This window comes from Cloeon dipterum, chromosome 3 (assembly GCF_949628265.1).
Source record: "Cloeon dipterum chromosome 3, ieCloDipt1.1, whole genome shotgun sequence".
NCBI lineage: Eukaryota > Metazoa > Arthropoda > Insecta > Ephemeroptera > Baetidae > Cloeon > Cloeon dipterum.
In genome coordinates, this window is record NC_088788.1 from 6,257,929 (window position 1) to 6,277,846 (window position 19,918).

Below are 19,918 nucleotides of genomic sequence, written 5' to 3' on the forward strand. Positions count from 1 at the left end.
CTATTGACAACTTGGCATATTTGGTATTCAATTTGCTATCAAATATGGCTTTGTGATTAAATACTAAATGCTTTGGGAAAATTCTAAACGAATTTACAACCCATGAGAAAACTTCTGAAAATGCTTCAATATATTCATTAAGGGCATTCAGAGCGATTAAATCTCCTATTATTCCTCTCTCATCATCTTTAATTGAGGTCAAACGAAAATATATACCTAGAAATATTTTTTTAGTTACTTGAAAAAATATCAAAACGAAAACACACCTTGTTTTTGCTTGGCTTTATGCAAACTTTTCAAAAAACAGCTCCTCTGTTTTAAAACCAAAAAGTCAATACTTTTATAGCAACCAAGAGGAATCATGCTTTTAAAAAATTCCTCGAGTGCATCGATTGAGAGCTGATCTCTACTTCCTTCATTTGACAAATCTTGGACTCTGATAAGTTGCTCATTCGAGTTTCCAAATATTTTCAGATCCTGGTGAGGCCCCCACCAAAAATCCGGATTGAACAAGAAGTTCCGCTTTCTGAGTGACATATTTCCTTTCTTCAATTGGAAATGCTTCACATCGGTATTCCAATTTTGCCAGCATTTTATCTTCAAATGATTTATGTGCTCATGTAGATTTCCTTTTATCAAACAGGTATGGAAAACCAGCACTTTTTTCAGTATCATGTTGAAAACTTTTAAATTTCCGACGAAGATTTCTGCCTTGCTTGTAATTTGGCATTGCAGGTAGTCGAATAGAAATCCGATATTGCGTTCAGTCGTCTTTAGCAGCTTATGTAAATTCACCAACTCAGACCTGAATTTCTCTGGAGCTGGCAAATAGTAAAATTGAGAAAATTTACACTGAACTATCCAAAAATATTGCAATGAAGAAGTCAGCCATTGGAATAGCATTACAGGCTGAAATGGCAGCTGAACCAATACTGAATGTTGGGTAAGAAATTCGAGTGCATTCCTGAAATTGTTGGAAGAATCTTCAAAATAATGCTAGAATCAAAGAATATAAAAATTAAATATCATCAATATTGCAAATTTTTACGCCTACCTCAAAAGCAGAATTCGTAGTTTCAGCAGAAACATGAGGTTTGCAGGAAAACGATGCGTCCTCCGATCGCATTTGTCCCTCGAATTCGTTCCACAACGGAAATCCGTGCGCCTTGTTGCAGAGCAAGAAATGAATTGCGTGTCCCCAGTACTCTCCTTGGCCTTCCTTCATTTTTGACGAGGCCATATCATGGTGCCTGCATCAAATAAAAGCATTGATAGTTATGCTCCATCTTCCATAAAGAATACACTGACTTACTCTTTTTTAATGAAGAATGGGGAAGCGCTGTTGATGAAACGAAAGCTCTCTAAATACTTCAGTTTTTGGTCCTCGGAGCCAAAGTTTACACTTTTAAAAACAGGAGAATCTGCTAAATCAACTTTCCCATCTTTAAACATCTTCTTAAAATTTGAAATCCTTGACAGGATGCTTGAACTCGATGCCATATTCGCAGCACTGACTTTATCGAATGTGTTACAGTGAACAATAATCAAAGAATACTCAAGCGAAGAAATATTTAACGACCCAGAAAAATTAGTAAAATTTTTCCCCGCATATCTCTAAAGAAAATTCCATTTATGTAAAACATCTACATATAGTATATTTGGTAAGAAAAATTCCACTGCAACAAAAGCGATGAATATTTATTTTAACAATCTGAACCTTCTAATGACATGGATGTTATGAATAGTTTCTTTGACTCCCGACAAATTCCACAGTTGATTTTGTTAGGCCATTTCCTGGTTTTGTGCATTAAACGTATATCAACTCTCTGCAAAACATGAGCTGACGAGAGCTAGCAAAAGCGCTATATTTGTAATTGAATATACATATCTTTTCAGTTTCAAAAAATTTCACAAATAACCAATTAATAATTTTTCTGTCTTCACTTTAAAAACTTGCTTAAATTTTCAAAATTAAAAATAAAATAACAGCAATATCATTTCTAGTTGCTCTAAAACCTTATAAATACATATACAGGTTGATATTTCAAAAAATATAGAATGCAATATCTATGTGCTGACAACCCGTAGTTGAACATTATACAATCAATGCGATTGTTCAAGAGGGTAATATACGGCAAAATTCTGAAATGAAAATTATGCCTTTTTGTTAACATTTGAAAAAAAATTCCAAGATGACGTTTTAATTTATGAATAAATTGGCTTCTAAGTTGCATTGCTTTTTTTAATTGTATCCAAGACCTGCATAAAATATTGATCAGTTAATTGATACAATTTTTGGGGTAGCAGGATAAACATGACGCGAATTAATCCATTATTTTTTTTATTTCGAGGTGATCAGGTGTAAATGATGGTGGATTTTCGAAAAAAAAAAATCAAAGACACCAATTTTATACTGCTCTTTAATTTGTCGAAAGGTTCAAAGCTTTTTCAATTCTGCTAAAAAAGTCCCACATGAGCCAATTCCAGTAGACGCAAGATTGAGTCGCGACATCATTTTGCGGAGGGCCTTCTATCGTACTATTTGTCAGAACTTGAAACAACGACATCAAACATGGGCAGTATTTCAATTTTAGTTTCAATGAGCGGCGATCCTCTGAAAACTTCTTGTTGAATTTTTCAGTAACTCCTTTAAAGAATTTCAGAAGATCTGCGTTTTTCTCATGAAATGATTCTCTCAGTTCGGTAATTCTATCGACGTCCTTCTTAACATTCTTCCAAGAGGACTTTCTGATCCCGTCAGTCTCATACGTTCGAATAAGACTGTCAATGAATTTAAAGTACCACTTTTTGAAAGACTCATCAACTGGCGGTTTACTTTCACAGATATTGAGGTACGAAGCGACGAAACAAGGCATCAAATACTGGACCACTTGCCAGTCTCTCAGGACGTCATCCTTCTGATTTTCAAAATTTACTATTTCAAGATGGGCGTCAATGCAATTCTGTACAATATCCAATATTCGTTTCTGTAAACCGAAAATTTATTCGATGTCATTTAATAAAAACTGAGCATTTTATCTAAAAAAATAAATGTAATTGGTTGATAGCAACTATTCAATTTTTCCAGCTTTTAATAAATTGTTTCATTTAAAAAGCGACATAATAATGAATAAATTTAATTACCTGCAATTTCCAACATGAGACTTGGAGTGTGGTAAATTTATTAATTTTTCTTCTTTCCTGGTTGGAACGTTTCCTCCAATAATAACATCTCGCTTCAAGATCGATGACGCTCTTTTCAATGTCTTCCATCGACAAATGAACATAATATTCTGGTTTAAAGTTGTGATAAAAAGTGTCGTCAACGAGATGGTTTGGCGAAATGCTAAACGTATGTACAATCCAAGAGCAAACCTCCGAAATTGCTTCGTTAAATTCAATATCGTAATTCATAGTTATTAAATCTCTTAATATTCCTCTCTCGTCTTTATTGATTGAGACCACTTGATCCAATTCTGGAATGATTTTTTTTAATTACGAAAAAGAAACCAAACGAATCATACCATATTTTGCTTGTATTGCTTTATGAAAATTCTTCAGTAAGCCACAATTCTGTTCAATAACGGAAAAGTCAACATTTGGTAAGGCATCAGTAGGTAAAAGATAATTGAGAATTTTCTTGATTTTATTGACCGAGAGCTGCTCTCCACTTCTATCACTTGTCAAATCTTGAACTCTGACAAGTTGCTCATTCGAGTTTCCAAAAATTTTCAGGTCTTTGTGAATCCCTCTCCAGAAATCTGGATTGAACAAGAAGTTCCGCTTTGTCAGTGACATATTTCCTTTCTCCAATCGGAAACTCTTCTCATTGGATCTCCAATTTTGCCAGCATTTTTTTTTCAACTGTGCTATGTACTTAATTCCATATTCCTTTGTACAAAACTTGTGGAAAACCAGCACCTTTTTCAGTATCATGTCGAAAACTTTTAAATTTCCGACGAAGATTTCTGTCTTGCTTGTAATTTGGCATTGCAGGTAGTCGAATAGAAATCCGATATTGCGTTCAGTCGTCTTTAGCAGATTATGTAAATTCACTAACTCAGACCTGAATTTCTCTGGAGCTGGCAAATAGTAAAATGGAGAACATTGATTCTCAACTGTCCAAAAATTTGCCAATGAAGAAGTCAGCCATTGGAATAGCAATCCAGGCTGAAATGGCAGCTGAACCAATACTGAATCTTGGGTAAGAATATCGAGTGCATTCTTGAAATTATTGGCAGATTCATCGAAATAATGCTAGAATCAAAGGATATATAAATTAAATATCATCAATATTGCAAATCGTTGCGCCTACCTTAAAAGAAGACTTCGTAGTTTTAGTAGAAACGTGAGGTTTGCAAGAAAACGATGCGTCCTCCGACCGCATTTGCTCCTCGAATTTGTTCCACAACGGAAATCCGTGCGCCTTGTTGCAGAGCAAGAAATGAATTGCTTGTCCCCAGTACTCTCCTTGGCCTTCCTTCATTTTTGACGAGGCCATATCATGGTGCCTGCATGAAAACAAAGCATAAATAATTCTTCCTTAAATAATACTGACTTACTCTTCTTTAATAAAGAATGGGAAAGCGCTGTCCATGAAACGAAAGCTCTCTAGATACTTCTGTTTTTGGTTCTCGGAGCCAAAAAGAGCCAACTCTGCTAAATCAATTTCCTCATCTTCTTTTCCGTTTCCTTTTTCTAAATGAGGAATCCTTGACAGGGTTCGTGAACTTGATGCCATATTCACAGCGCTGATTTTTTCAGACATGTGACAGTGGCGAATAATGGAATACAATGAAATATGTATTAGACGACACAGAGAAAAATCTGAAAAATTTTCCCCGCATATTTTGGAAAGAAATATTTCATAAATGTAAGACATTTACATAGCATTGGAATTTATTAACATTTCATTTCCAAGTAGTGTCACATTTGCACGGAATGTTTTTAAATGTTGGAATCTTTAAATTTCAGTTAACTTATGATTTGTGTTTTTTACGTATAAAATGTTTTTAGGTCATTTTAACAAATCGCGTGCCTTGACACATCCAGTCTCATTGCAAAACATGAGCTTGGAAACAATTGCAATTTTTTAAATCTTAAATCGGCCAGCCAAATTACTTTTTATCTTTTCTATTTCATTTTATTACCATTTAGCATCGACGAAAAGCAAAACGACCATCGAATTATATATATTGTGCTGTCGTCCTCTACGCATTTCACCTTTTTAATTTATCGCCGCGTTGTCGCTTTCATAGTCTGTCGACAGCAAGATGAAATACGATCAATAGGGGCTGATATATTACGCAGTATGCCGTTCATCAAAATAATATTCAGTTTCATAATAGTGCTGCGTTCTTGTCGGAGCGGCACCCACGCCCTCGGGTCGCGTCGCAGCCGCAAGGAAGTGCAGTGCGTGCTTCCTTTTCTCCCCCTGAGCTTTGAACGTTAATTCCCTCATATTTTTCTGGGTGCTGCATCAACACCTTTCCTCCCTCCGACTAAATCACAAGAGCAAAAAATACCACGCACTCGAAAATGTTGCTTCCTCCTTTCTTATTCAAAACAACCAAATTTTATCGGTTTCTTTTGACAAATGCATCTTTAGAATGTTTAAACAAATGTTTTGAAATTATTTTTAATTTCTAATAATCATCTAAGAGAGCTTAGATAGTTATGCTTATGCTTACAAGTGAAAAGAAAATATCTTAAAGTTTCTTTCACATTTCTACAGGAGAAATAATATATTTAAAAAATAACTCTGATAAAAGGCAAACAAATTAGACTTGAAATAGCTCAAATTGCTGTAGGAAATGACTTCTCACGCTTCCTAAAGAGAAAAGGAGTTGGTAAAAGATTGTTTTTTTTTTGTATTAATTTTATGTAAATTTGACAAGAAATTTTGATCTTTATTAGAAATAAAAATTATGTTTGAAATTTAAGTTAGACACAGGCAACCTGGATCTTCGAAATAGGAAAAACCTATGGGGATTGACGAATTATTAATTTGCTCAAAATTATAAACAAAGAACAGCGAGGGCCAGATGTGCGATAAAATTGGTTCCCACTGCGCAGATCCAAGATGGCGTCTGAATGTGGGAAACAAAAAGCTCTCTTTGGATTGTCGTACGAGTGTCAAGAGTTTTTTTTACGATCCAAAAGACACAATTAGTGTAAGCAATGCAAATTATGCGTCACAATATTGACGAAAACTTGCTTCTTTTCGCGCATTTTCACGTGACCATTATTTCGCTCCAGACTCCACCGTCGCACGATTCTGGACCCCGCTGACAAAGACTAAATATTTGAAGAGTTTTCAATTTTCTCATATTTAAATTGTCTTTATAAAATATAAGAAATCAATGCATATTTTAGGTATTGCAAACAGAATTTGAAGAGGTCTTGCGGCATCACGGCTCAATTAATCCAGAGTTGAGCAAGTCTGTGGCGGGGAAGTTTAATTACGCGGCTTTCGGTCTGCAAAGTGGCGCATTGTCTGCTTGGCAAAGAGGGCTGCTTTTGCATGCTTATCCGTTCGCCGCGCTTCAATATTGGCTGCCATCTCTTCTGTCTGGCACAATGCCTTTTGTCCGCCTCTCAGACTTTTTCCTCGCCCGTCGTCGTGTGTGTGTGTGTGTATGTGTGTCTCGTGTAATTTAAGATTTCCCATATCGGCCGCAATTTGCTCTGCGCGGCACAGCCGCCATAAAGCCATAAATTTCAGCGCGAGAGGTCAGCAGACGCATTTTTTATAAATTATTTTTCGCCTCTCTGGAGGGTAGAGAAAATTGGGCATGCGGTCCACACCACCGGCTTTATTATCTGCTTTGGCACGCGAAACTGGCTCGAAAATTTATGCGGAAACGCTTTTTAAACCGAGGCAAACGGGTGAAAATTTTTTAGTTTCATTTATTTCCCCCGCGCCTCGCATGTATACGTGGTTGTGCAATTGCGCTCGTAGATCACGTCTCTGCACCTCTAGTCCTGTTGGTCTCCTCCGCTTTTATTGCCTTTGTGGAGAGTGCAAAAAGCACACCAGCAGCCGTGTCGCAGCTCGCAGCTAGGCCAACACGCAATCTTTCTTCACAGACACCCTCTTTATCTTGCTCCGCGTGCACAATTGATTGAGCACGTAACGCCGAATTTATGGGCCATTCCTTTTAGTAAATAATATATGAAATGGAAACAATAGACTTCACAATCAGGGAAATCTCTTGGAGGAAAGCTTGTTTTCCTGATTTTAGTACCATTTGGGGAATACTCAGTATGGGGGGGGGGGTGATTTCTTTAAACGGAACTCGAGTATATTGGATAGCTATCGTGTTTGCAGGATTTTTATTTCATTTATGTCATGAAACTCAAAAGAAAAATCAAGATATTAATTATTTTGAATTTGCAGGGCTATTAATAACTACTGTTTAATTCAATTTTAATTTTATTTGAGCATATACACATTGGATAAACGCTCCGACTGTATTTTATACGTATTTTCAGATATTTATTTTAAACTTATTTAATGTTTTAGATATTTTGTTGTTTTTTTAAATCCTCCAGAAAAAAATAAGTGTTTTATAAATTAATTTTTGATCGGGGCGTAAAAATACAAGGATTTAAATGTCTACACCACGCGTACAGAAATAAAAATTATACTATAATATTTATGCACCATTAAATGACAAATTAACAATTTCTTTGCTTTCAAAATTTCAAATATATTCATAACAACAATAAAATCGATAATATCTCACAAAAATTATCACTCCCTTGTCAGTTTATCTCAATTAAAAACTATAGTAAGGGATGCTACTCAATGCAACGCAGACCATTTGAGAAATCATCAAAAACAAACGTTAAGCAAATTTTTGAAAAACATTTTAAGCAAGTGCCAAAATGTCCCAGAAAAAACACAAGACATTCATTGTCGTCAATAAAATGCTTGCTTAAAATGTTTTTGAAAAATTCGCTTAACGTTTGTTTTTGATGATTTCTCAGATGGTCTGCGTTGCATTAAGTAGCATCCCTTAGTATAGTACGAGTATCTTTTTAATTGAGATATTCATAACAGTTTGTTGTGCAGTATTATATCTATTCTAAACATTGTAATTAAAAAAGTCAAACATGGCAATATTTTGTTAATAAAAATCTATGATCTTTTAAATTATGTTCCAGATGAAGCGGAAAGATTTGGAGAAAAATTAAAATATTAACTTTAATTCAAGAAGAAAATAGGTTTACCTATTATCTGTATCAAGTTTGCACATTTCAAGGATTTTTTAAAGGTATACGACAAGCTAGATTAAAAAATGTGTGGAATAAACACTGATTAATCAATCATTTTTTATTAATATACGATAAGTGCTCGAAGGGTTCTAATATGACAGTTCTTTAATGTGAATAAAATTCTAAGCTCTATGCATTTTTGCCATCGTGCGTTTTATTTTGACGATTTAATATTTTTAATTCTAATTTGAAAAAATATCGAAAATTTTCGTATTTTCCTGACAGTGATAAAATGGAATTTAGGCTTTAATAAATTTAATTATATAGATGCTAAGCAAAATTTATTATCCGCTTTTTTATTACTGCATATTCACCAGAACTTTTATGATCCACTAGAGTTTGCTGGGCTAACGCAAGGCAACATAATAAGCTTCAATAATAGGTTTTCGGGTGATTGTTGATGGTTTTTTTATTATTCCATTATTTAAACAAAAATCACGTGCTTATTTCTGGTTTAATGAAAATTACGGCATTTTACCCCTAAGAATCCTGGAAATTGATAGTAAATTCATCTCATTCACAAAAATAAATTTTGTCTGATGGCAACCATTTAAAATAATTCTTGAAGCGCAAAAGTTGAAGTTGTATAATTATGGGAAAATTGTTATTAAAAAGAAAAAGTTTGTGGTGATTGCAATTTTTAAAATATATTTAAACAGGTTTAAATAAACTCAATTTTTATGTTGCAGCCAACAAAAGCGACTGCAAGAAAATACTTGTCGAAAATAATTATCTCGATTTACTTAGCAAGCTAATTGAATAATTAATTTTTTAAAGAGGAATGATACTGGAAAAGCCTGGAAAATGCTTGTTGCCAATGCATAAACTCATCCCTTAGGATTCAGTTAAAGCCTAAATTGACCTAAGGAGCGCTGTAACTTTTTGAGAAAATTGGCTGGAAAGTTACAGTGCTTTTCAAATGGCAATGGCTGTCTCCTTACTTGAAATCTGATTTAATTTCAAAACCAAGAGTTTCCCCAATAAGTGACATACACCGTTGAACAGATCTCGACGAGAGGAATCGGAATATGCTAAGAAAACATGTTCAAGCACTGTAAATTTTGGAGAAAATTGGCAAATTTTGAATTTTTATTGTAGGAAGGTCCTCTTTTTATTATTGCAAATTGTTGAACAAATTGTTTATCGGTCCATTGTTTAAGGCATCCAACAATTTAAATAATTTTCAATTGTTGCCCAGTATCATTCCACTTAAAATCATGAAAATCCATAATCGAATCTTTGCTGTTTAGTCAATCGGAATATTTTAATGAAGGCATTTTTAAATATTTGCATCAAATTATTCCTTTCAGAAATTGCGAGAGACTGCAGCATTTAACGCGTGTGTTGCAGTTTGTAGGTTTGCACCGAGAAGCGAGGGGCTCTGGCACGCACGCTTCGGGTCGACGAGTGAGTGAGTGAGTGAATGAAATGATATGAGCGCGGCGCGGCGGCAGCCCCCGCTTGCTCGGCAGTGTGCGTGTGGCGGCGGTAGCGGCAGTGGCGGGTGCAGTGCGTGCTGCGCGGGTTGCCATGGCTACCCGGCGCTGCCCGGGAGCGAGCGGGCAGGGGAGTCCGCGCCGCCGTGACTCACTCTGCGCGCTCTCTGCTTCAGTGTGCAGTTCGCTCAGTTGCGAAGCAGAGCCGCGCCGCGCAGGCCAAGCTTCTCTCGCGAGCTCGCTCGCTCTCAGCCGCCCTCCCGTCCGCACGTGACTCTCACCGCAGTTTGCCTATTCACGCAGCCGAGAGCCGCAGGTCGTGGACTTTTGCCTCCTGCCCAACCAGCTCCAATGGATGCTCGCTTCAGAGGTAGGCAAATCGCACGATAATTGACAGGAAAAAATGCTTTCAATCGTTAGAAATTAAGAGAATATTATTTTTTGTTAATCAGCTGGTTTAAAAGAGTTTTACTATAATTTGTCTGAATTAGAAACCTTTATCTACCTGTGATATTTTGGATTGGTAATAGAAGTGAAATTTGAATAGCAAATTTTAATAACTGGACATGAAAAGCAGGTGTTTAAGAGCCTACATGTCTCATTGGTAGTTTTATTTTTTTTCTTTGAAATAAAAAGCTGATGCAGCAACCCTGCAGAAGAATAGAGGGTTTTGTTACAGTTGCACTTAAAGGCTGAACGAGGTGGAAAACAAACAAAATAGAATAAATATTTCAGACTAATTAAATAAACAGTTTTATTAATTTTTTATGCATCTATTTTTTAATCAAGCAAAGCTCTTTATTTGTATTTCTTCTGCTTAAATTATAGTTACAATCTTCAAATGAAATTAGAAATGACATAATATATATATTATAACGCTATACTTTAACAATCAATGCTTTTCAAACCAAAAAAGTTAATCATTCGGCAAATATATTATAACTATGCAGTATAGCATTTACCTGATTTATACGTTTTAGAGGTATATAATTAATTTAAAAGTCAAAATAACGCTAATGTGTTTCTGCTTGTAATAAGTAAAAAGATTACTAGAGTTCTCAGCCACTGATGACGAAATTTTAAGCAAAGTTTGATTGTGCTTAACGGCCCCCAAGGGATGCAAACCAATTCACCAGTTGCATAAACCCTAAGTGTTCGAAGCCACCAACAGATGGCGCCACCGTAGACTTTCGATTTTAAGGCACTTCCGCTGCGATTTCAGACTCAATCTAGCTACTGTGCATTCTTCAATTAATTTGCTAATTTTTGACGTTCTGAAAACCAAAATCGGTTAAGCCAATCGCCGTAGAATCGTGAAAAACTATTTTTTGAAATAAAAAAATATTTTCCAACGTTTCTACGGCAAATGGCTGAACCGATTTTGGTTTTCAGCACATCAAAAAAAGCAAATTAATTAAAAAAAAGCAAAATAGCTAGATTGAGTCTGAAATCGCAGTGGAAATGCCTTAAAACCGCTTAAAACAAAATTTTTAAGAATGTCTGTGGTTGCGCCATCTGTTGGCGGCTTCAATAACCAAGTGTTTATGTAACTGGTCAATTATTTTCTCTGGAAAGTTTCGATTTTGTCTAATTTGGATTTAAAAATGAAAGAAAACTTCTTGTAATTCAAATGATGATCAGCGCCATTGGTTGAATCGTAGGTAATGGCCAAGCGTAATAAAAAGTAATAGCTAAAAAATTTAAAATTTACATTCTATTTTAGACTTCTTGGAAATTTTGGGGTTTGAAGCACGGAAATTGTTTTAACTGATTTCTAGAAGAGCCAATTATCCAAATATCTTTTGTTATTAAATAAGTACTAACAACATACATTTATTGGCAGAAACTACTTGTTATGTTTTGATGAACTTTGATTATAAATTACTCTAGCTGCTTAATTACACATAAACCTTTAAAAAAATTTGCAGTAAAAACATTGACAATAAAATATTTTATAATAAATAATATTAAAATAAATTTAAATCTAATTTTCTTATTAATGCAATTATTAATTTTTTTATTCAAGCGCTGTTTGTAAAATAAAAATATATAAACTTACTAGAGGTCAATCAACATGCAAGAATTGATACAAATAAACATCGATACATATTAAGATTGTGATTTGTTTTCAATATGGCACCATGAAGATAAGATATTTCGTTTGAATATAAACCAGTCACTTGCAAAGTAAAGCAAGATCAAACCGAAAATGATCACAACAATGCATAGTTTTCCATAATAACTTTGAATGAACTACATCCTCATGTATATCGCATTAAGCAACTCTCTCACTCAGCGTGCATGCATGAGAGACGACAAAACGATCTAAATGCACACATAGGGCAATGCATTGCTCCCTGCTCTCTCTGTGTCTGGTATTAAGCGCAGCTTTGATGTAACGATGAATTCGTTTTTGATGAGAACCAGGCCAGAGGCCCATTAAGAGACTGAGAGAGTTCGAATGCCGCATGTTGTGTGCCGCCGCGGCTAACTACATATATTCATGTGGCGAGTATGTGTGTGTGTGTGTTATTTGAGCACAAGCAGGGACAATGCACTCGTCCGCGGCTTGCACTCACTTGGAGGATTTCGCGCACAGCTAATACACGCCGCGTGTGGAGTGCCATAGAGCGAAAATGAATGGCAAGCACGGCCTTTGTTCCGACCGCAGAGAGCGTAAACAACAGAGATCAATAAAAAAATATACATTGCAGCAGCCAATCGTCCGGCCCTTGTTCCTGGACCTTCGCAGTTAGCACGCTAAATCGGACGTGCTATTTTCACACACTTTTGCAGTGTTATTTTTTTTATTTATTTATTTAAAATGATTTAATTCGCATATAGTTAAGAAAAACAACAAAATATTCTTTTCCTCTAAAAATGCGAGGTGCTAGATAAAAAAAAATGGTCAGGTTGACCGATTCAAAATGAAAAGTTGCCCAGACTGCGATTGATTTCACGCTTTCCAGAATATTTGCAAAAAATAATAAAAAGTTTTAATTTTAAAACTAAATTTTACTTCAATCACTACTTAATTATTAAGCCAAATTTTTATTTAAAAATTAAGAAATTTATTATATTGTATGTTTTCAATTATTTAAATTAAATTTTATTTTTTTAATATTCATTAGAATTTTCTATGTTTTGTTTGTGTATAAATTATGGTTATTTGTAAGTAGCTAAAAAAATCAATAAATAAATGTTTCATGGTTCGCAACTCAGTATGATAAATCCATGTTCCATTTTTTTACTTTCTTTAAACAGTTAGCATAATATTGTTTTTTAACTAAATTTATCCAACGAAATTACAAGTTTATTTTGAGAGGAATGAAACGTTGTAAAATATCTTCACTTAAACGTATTGAAAAACATGACTTCCCTACCCACCAAAGATATATAAATAAGAGAATTTAAGATATTTTTGCACGAAAATCATCAAAAAATCGTTCGAAACATCAATTCAGAGTATACATAAATAAAAAATCTTCGTTTTTGGCGCAACTTGACTGCCGCAATCGAGACAATATCGGCTCAAGTGATCGTAGAGACGATATTTTAATCACAGATCTCCTATATGTACTCTTCCGTTCTAAGATTTCACTCTAACAACAGGAGCAAAGAGGCCTGTTTTCGTAAATTCAATTGAAAATTTTGTTTCAAAACAAAAAGGTTAATTTTTTAATACTGAGCCAAAGCTGGAATTAGTGCTTTGCGCGGGTACAAATTTTCAACCCAAACCCGCACCGAACCCGCTTATTTCGTACCGCACCCAAACCGCACCCATATCTTTTTCAAAATTTGAACCCGCACCCGCACCAACCCGCACTACGCCAACCCGCACCCGCAATCCGCCATATTGGATTTGCAAAATCTGGACCCGCACCCGCGGGTTTGATGCGGGTTTTGCGGGTACAACCCTCAAACCCGCGACCCGCGCAAAACAGTTGAGAAAACCCCGACTTTCCAATTTTTGCGGGTTTTGCTGGCGTTTAAAGGTCAAAATCTGGGAATTTTGAGTACTTTATAACTTTGCTCAGGGTGGTCCTAGAATAAAAATTAAAAAACCCGTAAACTCGTCTCAACGAGGCAAACAACTTTTATACTGACCTCAAGGTGGTAGGTCAAAGCCCAAGGTCACAAATTGATTTTTGGAATTAAAACTTAAATTTGAAAATAAATATATTGAAATTTTTTATTTTTTTCAAAACCGTTTTGTAGAACACATAAATTAAGTTAAAAACGTTAAAATTTGGAATGGTGTTGTTCCTAATTTTTTTTTAATTAAAAATGAAAAATTCTAAAACCCTTGTTTGTCGAGGTAGGTAAAACGGTGATTGACCAAAAAATGTAGACTTCAAATCATCCGAATTTCAAAAACCACATACCGTTAGGCTCCTCTCGACATCCCTAAGTGCACTAAAGGGGTATAATTCGATTTTATATTTTATTTTATAATTGCGACAAGATTTTTAGTGCAGAATTCGAGATTTGGTGCTCATCAAGCATTTTATTGCACCCGTCTCAATAAAAAAAACTTTGTACACCCGAATCTCGGATTGTGGTGGTCCTATTTACAAAAAATACGTACCATAAAAAATTTCAATATATTCATTTTCAAATTTGAGTTTAAAATCTAAAAATTAAATTTTGTTTTACCTTGACCTTTGACCTACCACTTTGAGGTCACGATAAAAGTTGTTTGTCTTGTTAAGACGAGTTTACGGGGTTTTTAATTTTTGTTCTAGGACCACCCTGAGCAAAGTTATGAAATACTCAAAATTCCCAGATTTTGATCTTTGAACGCTCGCAAAACCCGCAAAAATTGGAAAGTCGGGGTTTTCTCAACTGATTTTTAGTTCAATTAGGGCAAATTTAAAGCAAAAAAATTCATCAAAATCCATCGACCCCTGGACAACAATTTGTTGAGTTCAGATATTTGGCTCAATTCACCAGTTGCATAAACCCTAAGTGTTTGAAGCCACCAATAGATGGCGCCACCGTAGACTATCGATTTTAAGGCACTTCCACTGCGATTTCAGACTCAATCTAGCTACCGTGCATTCTTCAATTAATTTGCTATTTTTTGACGTGCTGAAAACCAAAATCAGTTCAGCCAATCGCCGTAGAATCGTGAAAAACTATTATTTGAAATAAAAAAATATGTTTCAACGTTTCTACGGCGAATGGCTGAACCGATTTTGGTTTTCAGCACGTCAAAAAAAAGCAAATTAATTAAAAAAAAGCAAAATAGCTAGATTGAATCTAAAATCGCAGCGGAAATGCCTTAAAACCGCTTAAAACAAATTTTTTTTAAAAAAAGTCTGTGGTTGCGCCATCTGTTGGCGGCTTCAATAACTAAAGGTTTATGCAACTGGTCAATTACATAAAAGTTGCGGGTTTGCCGAGTCAACCCGCACCCGCACCAAACCGCACAACACCAACCCGCACCCGCAATCCGCCATATTGGATTTGCAAAATCTGGACCCGCACCCGCGGGTTTGGTGCGGGTTTTGCGGGTTCAACCCTCAAACCCGCGACCCGCGCAAAGCACTAGCTGGAATGCATTGGTTAAAGTTAAAATTGGCAGGAATTCGAATTTGTATAGTATTCTAGCGTTTTAAAAAAATAATAACGAGTGTCGTGACTAACTGACATGTTGAGTTTGTTTTCAAATAAATTTTGCAGGTCATTTCATAGGTGCTTATAAAACTTGATAGAGCTAGTTCATTAATAAACTCCATAATTTTGGTTAAAAATGTCTACTACAATGAAATAAACATTATCTATTTAATTGCGGCGGGGTCCAGATGTGCGATAAAATTGGTTCGCACTGCGCAGATCCAAGATGGCGTCTGAATGTAGGAATCAAATAGCTCTCTTTGGATAGCCGTACGAGTTTCAAGAGTTTTTTTACGATTCAAAAGAGACAATTAGTACAAGTAATGCAAATTAATCCCAATATTGACACGAAAACTTGGTTCTTTTCGCGCATTTTCACGTGGCCGTTTTTTCACGCCATACTCCGCCGAACGCCATATCTGCGCGTCGCACGAATCTGGCCACCACTGTTGAATTGAAAAAATCTATTTTGTATTTTGTTTAGTTTTTAACCCTGCAAAATCTAGAAATTTTGTAAGCACTCGTTCTGAGTGTTGTGAAGCGATTTCCGAGCATGAGTAGACGGTATAAAAAGCGTGTTTATTTTGTTTCAAACTGCTCACTCCTTAAACGCGGAGACTCGTCAGATGGGAACGAGTTAAAGCGAGCAGCTGCGCGGTGCATATCGAGACAAATCTATTCCGGATCCGCTGCTATGCTGTTGCTGTTGGTGCATATAGTGGCATTTAAAACGACCACAGCTGATTCTTTGTGTTCTGGCGTGGCCGAGAGAGCGGTGCAACGCGTTTTATCACAATCATCTCTCGCTTGTTACGTATTCCCATGCATAATGCAGCTGTGCTCTGAATGAACAAGCCAGCAGAGTGTGTGAGAGAGAGAGAGAGAAACGAATTTGATTAATTTTCATTCGCCACCGCGCGCGCTCACAGAAGTGAACAACCCTTCATTGTTGAGCTGATTGCCATGCAGCAGCGGACCAAAAAGCGGCCGTGATCTTTAATTAGTTCGTGCTGCTGCTGCGTTTGATCTTGATCGGATGATGATGATTGAGTTGTTTCAACGTTGATCCTTTGTACAATCAGGGTTTTTACTGTGAAAATGTGAAATGGGATTAATTCGGTTCAAATCAAGGTTTTCTTTGTGATATTTAGATATTTCAGCATCATAAAATTTGGAAAAAATGTTTTTTTTTCATCAGGATACTTTTAATTACGATCCAGTTATAAGCAAAATAAAACACTACTTAATGAGCTATTTTATTTTAACAAAATAGTAAAGTTCGACGGCATTATTATTGGCGTAATATTGACTTCGTTCTTTTTCAATAGGTTCCAACTGATTTTGAACTGTTTTTTAATGTTTTAGACGGTTGAAGAGGGTTTTAAGTGTTTCGAATGGCATATTTCTTGCTCATTTTTGGGCTGGTAGATTGATTAAAGGCACATACAAAATTTCTGACTGTCTAAAATTCACAGCTCTCTTAATTTTTTTTTTTAATTTGCTAAAGTAACAAGGACTTGAAGGTAATTCCATTTGTAAGAGATAGAGTTGCTAAAGAGCAGGGTTTTTTTTATTATTTTCGCAGCATAATCGTTTTTGGCATTAAATTATCGCCGAAAATATGGAAAAATTTCTCTATTGGATCTAATTATCGAAAATATTTAATTATATTTAGCTTAAAATCCTGATTTAAATAAATTATTCTGCTGCAAAATTCACACAAAAATTTCTCCAAGGCCAGAGAAGATATTATTCCATTCGTTTGTGATGAATTTTAATTCAAACGGAAAACGAAAAATGCTTTTCCTCAATTTTCATCATGAAAATAAATCTCCCTATTAATTATAATTTGTCCAAATTAGGGTTAAAAGTTCCTGCCTTAAATATGACGGTTAAAAGTCATCATTTGATGGATGCATAATTAAGGAGCTAATTTAGCCTTTGGGTCGGAACCTCCATAAAAAGTCAGGAGTGTAAAACAGCGCTTCAAAGCCGCATATATGTGTCATTGCCTCAGTTATCTCGTACCTTTCCTCTTATCTAAACAAGTGTCAAAAAGTAGCACACGCGAAGAAGAAATTCCGCCGTATTTTTTTTTCTTTCGCCCGTCGTTTGGTTACAAAAATGCGAGAAATTTCTCTTCCCGAAATACATTCAAAAGGTTCACCGAAGCGAACTGGCGCATTTTGTATTAAAAATGAAAGAAAGGCGGTGGCACATCCTTTTCCGCACGGCTGAAAAATGATACGCTGAATACATGAGCATTATGTACTGCTCTATCCGGCGCGCCAGTGCGATGATAATAAATCGGATTTGACGCTGCGCGAGTGTAATTACAGGCGGGGAAAGCAAAAGCAAAAAAACGGTGGCAGACCGAAAACTCGTCCACAATGCGTCAACGTGCACGTGCGTGTTGATTTTTCCACGTGTCCTGTATGTAATAGAAGAGAGATGTGTATGTGTACACACGTGTCGCGCGGAAGGACCAGTTTTTCGGCCGATTGTACGTGAAAGGGGTGAAATATATGTGTATAATGATGGTCGATGCGGCTGGCACATTTGCATATCACGCACAAAAATAGCTCCGCTCCCGAAATAGCTGCAACTTTATGTTTGGGTGCGCTTGCACAACAGTTCTCGGCGCGCATATGCTTTCGGATTTATTTTATAGCGTGATGGACCGGCATTTTCGCCAGATGTGGCATCGATAGCGAATTTGGGGCAGCACGTTTTCGGTGATGGACGCCAAGGGGTGGCTGTTTCCTCTTTTATTTTTATAATCCACTATGGCTTTTTCAAACATTTATTTGCGCAAATTTTTTAGCTAAAATTTATCGATGACCTGTAAAATTACGGATAGTAAATATAGTTCCTGCCTACACAACGACGAAGCTGCAATTTATTTCAACAGAAAAATTGTGACTTCCACTTTTTGCGCTTACTTCTGCCTTCATTGGCATCTCTACTGCTAAAATACATATATATCTCAAGACACCTTGCGCCCCAACGGTGTGGTTTTTTATTTTTTTTTTAATTTGCAGTTTAGAGTTTACATGAATAATATTAATCTTTAGCCATAATTTGCTTCTATGTAATGAAATGATAATTTGACAATAAAGCGAGGAAAATGCGTAGAAGAACATATTTATATGTATAATCAATATTATGACACTTATGTGCTTGCTTAATTTTCTATATTTTTTGTAATTGCTGAAAAACACATAATTGTTATTTTTAATTAAATTTAATTTTTAATTAAAAATAATTGTATTTTAATTTTAAAAATTGAATGAAAATTTTCTGGTGTCATTTGAAGTTTAAACTACAATTAGATGAATTAAAATTTTGAAAAGTTTCAATAACATATCTGTTAAGAATAAATAATAAATTAGTAACATACTTTTCTTAGAAGATGATTTTATAATTATGTTAAATTTATCAGCGGGGGCAAGATGTACGATAAAATTGGTTCGCGTTGCGCAGTTCCAAAATGACGTCTGAATTTGGGAAACAAAAAAGCTCTCTTTGGATTGCTGTACGAGTTTCAAGAGTTAGTTTTTACGATCCAAAAGACACAATTAGTACAAGTAATGCAAATTATCTTCACAATATCGACCAAAACTTGCTTCTTTTCGCGCATTTTCACGTGACCGTCTTTCGCGCCAGACTCCACCAGACGCCATTACTGCGCGTCGCACAAATCTGGCACCGCTGAAATTTAATATATCGTTTTTAAGTAATTTTTAATCACCAATATCAGCAAGTTTCCCATCATATGAAAGTCCAAAAAATATAAAGTCCTCTCTATACGGTTGGGAGCTCAAACAAAAGCAGAAACCAAAAGCTGTTAGCTGAATTTTCACCATGCAGCTGTGCGGTAATAAAAACGAATTAGAAACTGGCCATCCGCTCTTTTCAGTGACTGATGCCGGGGTGTTTTTATACGGCAATGGGCAGTAAATTTATTTGGTGTCGTAGACAGAAGCATTAATTCATCTCCGCGTTAAGGGAAGCCACCCCCGAATCCCGAGCCGTGCGCCGCAGGGGGATGAACATGCCGATTTTTGCCCCCCGTGTATTCTCCAATTCATTCCGATCGGGCCTGATTAATGAAGCGGCAAAACGGTTTTTGTTGTGTGCAAGATTGAATTTCCAACAGAGTTTTTTTCCCCGATTCCGTTTGGAACTATATTTACGTGCGGGCGCGCAGGCGTGAATTTCATTGCCCCGAACAAATGCGTCTTCTTTCAAGATGACACATCGCGGCGTCAACTCGCAGATGCATCTTCTTTGCTTTGACATCTGAAATGAGCGCGCGCACGGCCCGAATCGGAGAGTGTGTGCTTTCTGGTCCTCTTTTCTGACTGCCAGCCATTAATCACGCACTACATTTGTCGATAGTTTGGCTCCACTCAAAAATAAACCACAACACACAAACTTTAAGAAATTATGTCGGAGGGAACTAGTCGTTAGGGTTTTATGAACCGTGCTTGCAGCTGTTTTTATGGATGGATGTATGTTTTAGTTTATGATTTTAATGAGAGCTGCACTAAGTAATGATTACAAGCATTTTTTCTATAAAT

The 19,918-nt window shown here is 35.9% G+C and overlaps 1 protein-coding gene across 1 annotated transcript in view; it reads left to right on the forward strand.

Annotated features, from left to right (window-relative positions):
* Nucleotides 1-9,925: 9,925 nt before the first annotated feature.
* stet (stem cell tumor) overlaps nt 9,926-19,918 on the forward strand; it is a 99,877-nt gene continuing 89,884 nt past the window's right edge. The window contains exon 1 of the mRNA XM_065482167.1: nt 9,926-10,086. The gene's annotated coding sequence lies outside the window, so the exon portion shown is untranslated. The remainder of the gene's footprint in view (nt 10,087-19,918) is intronic.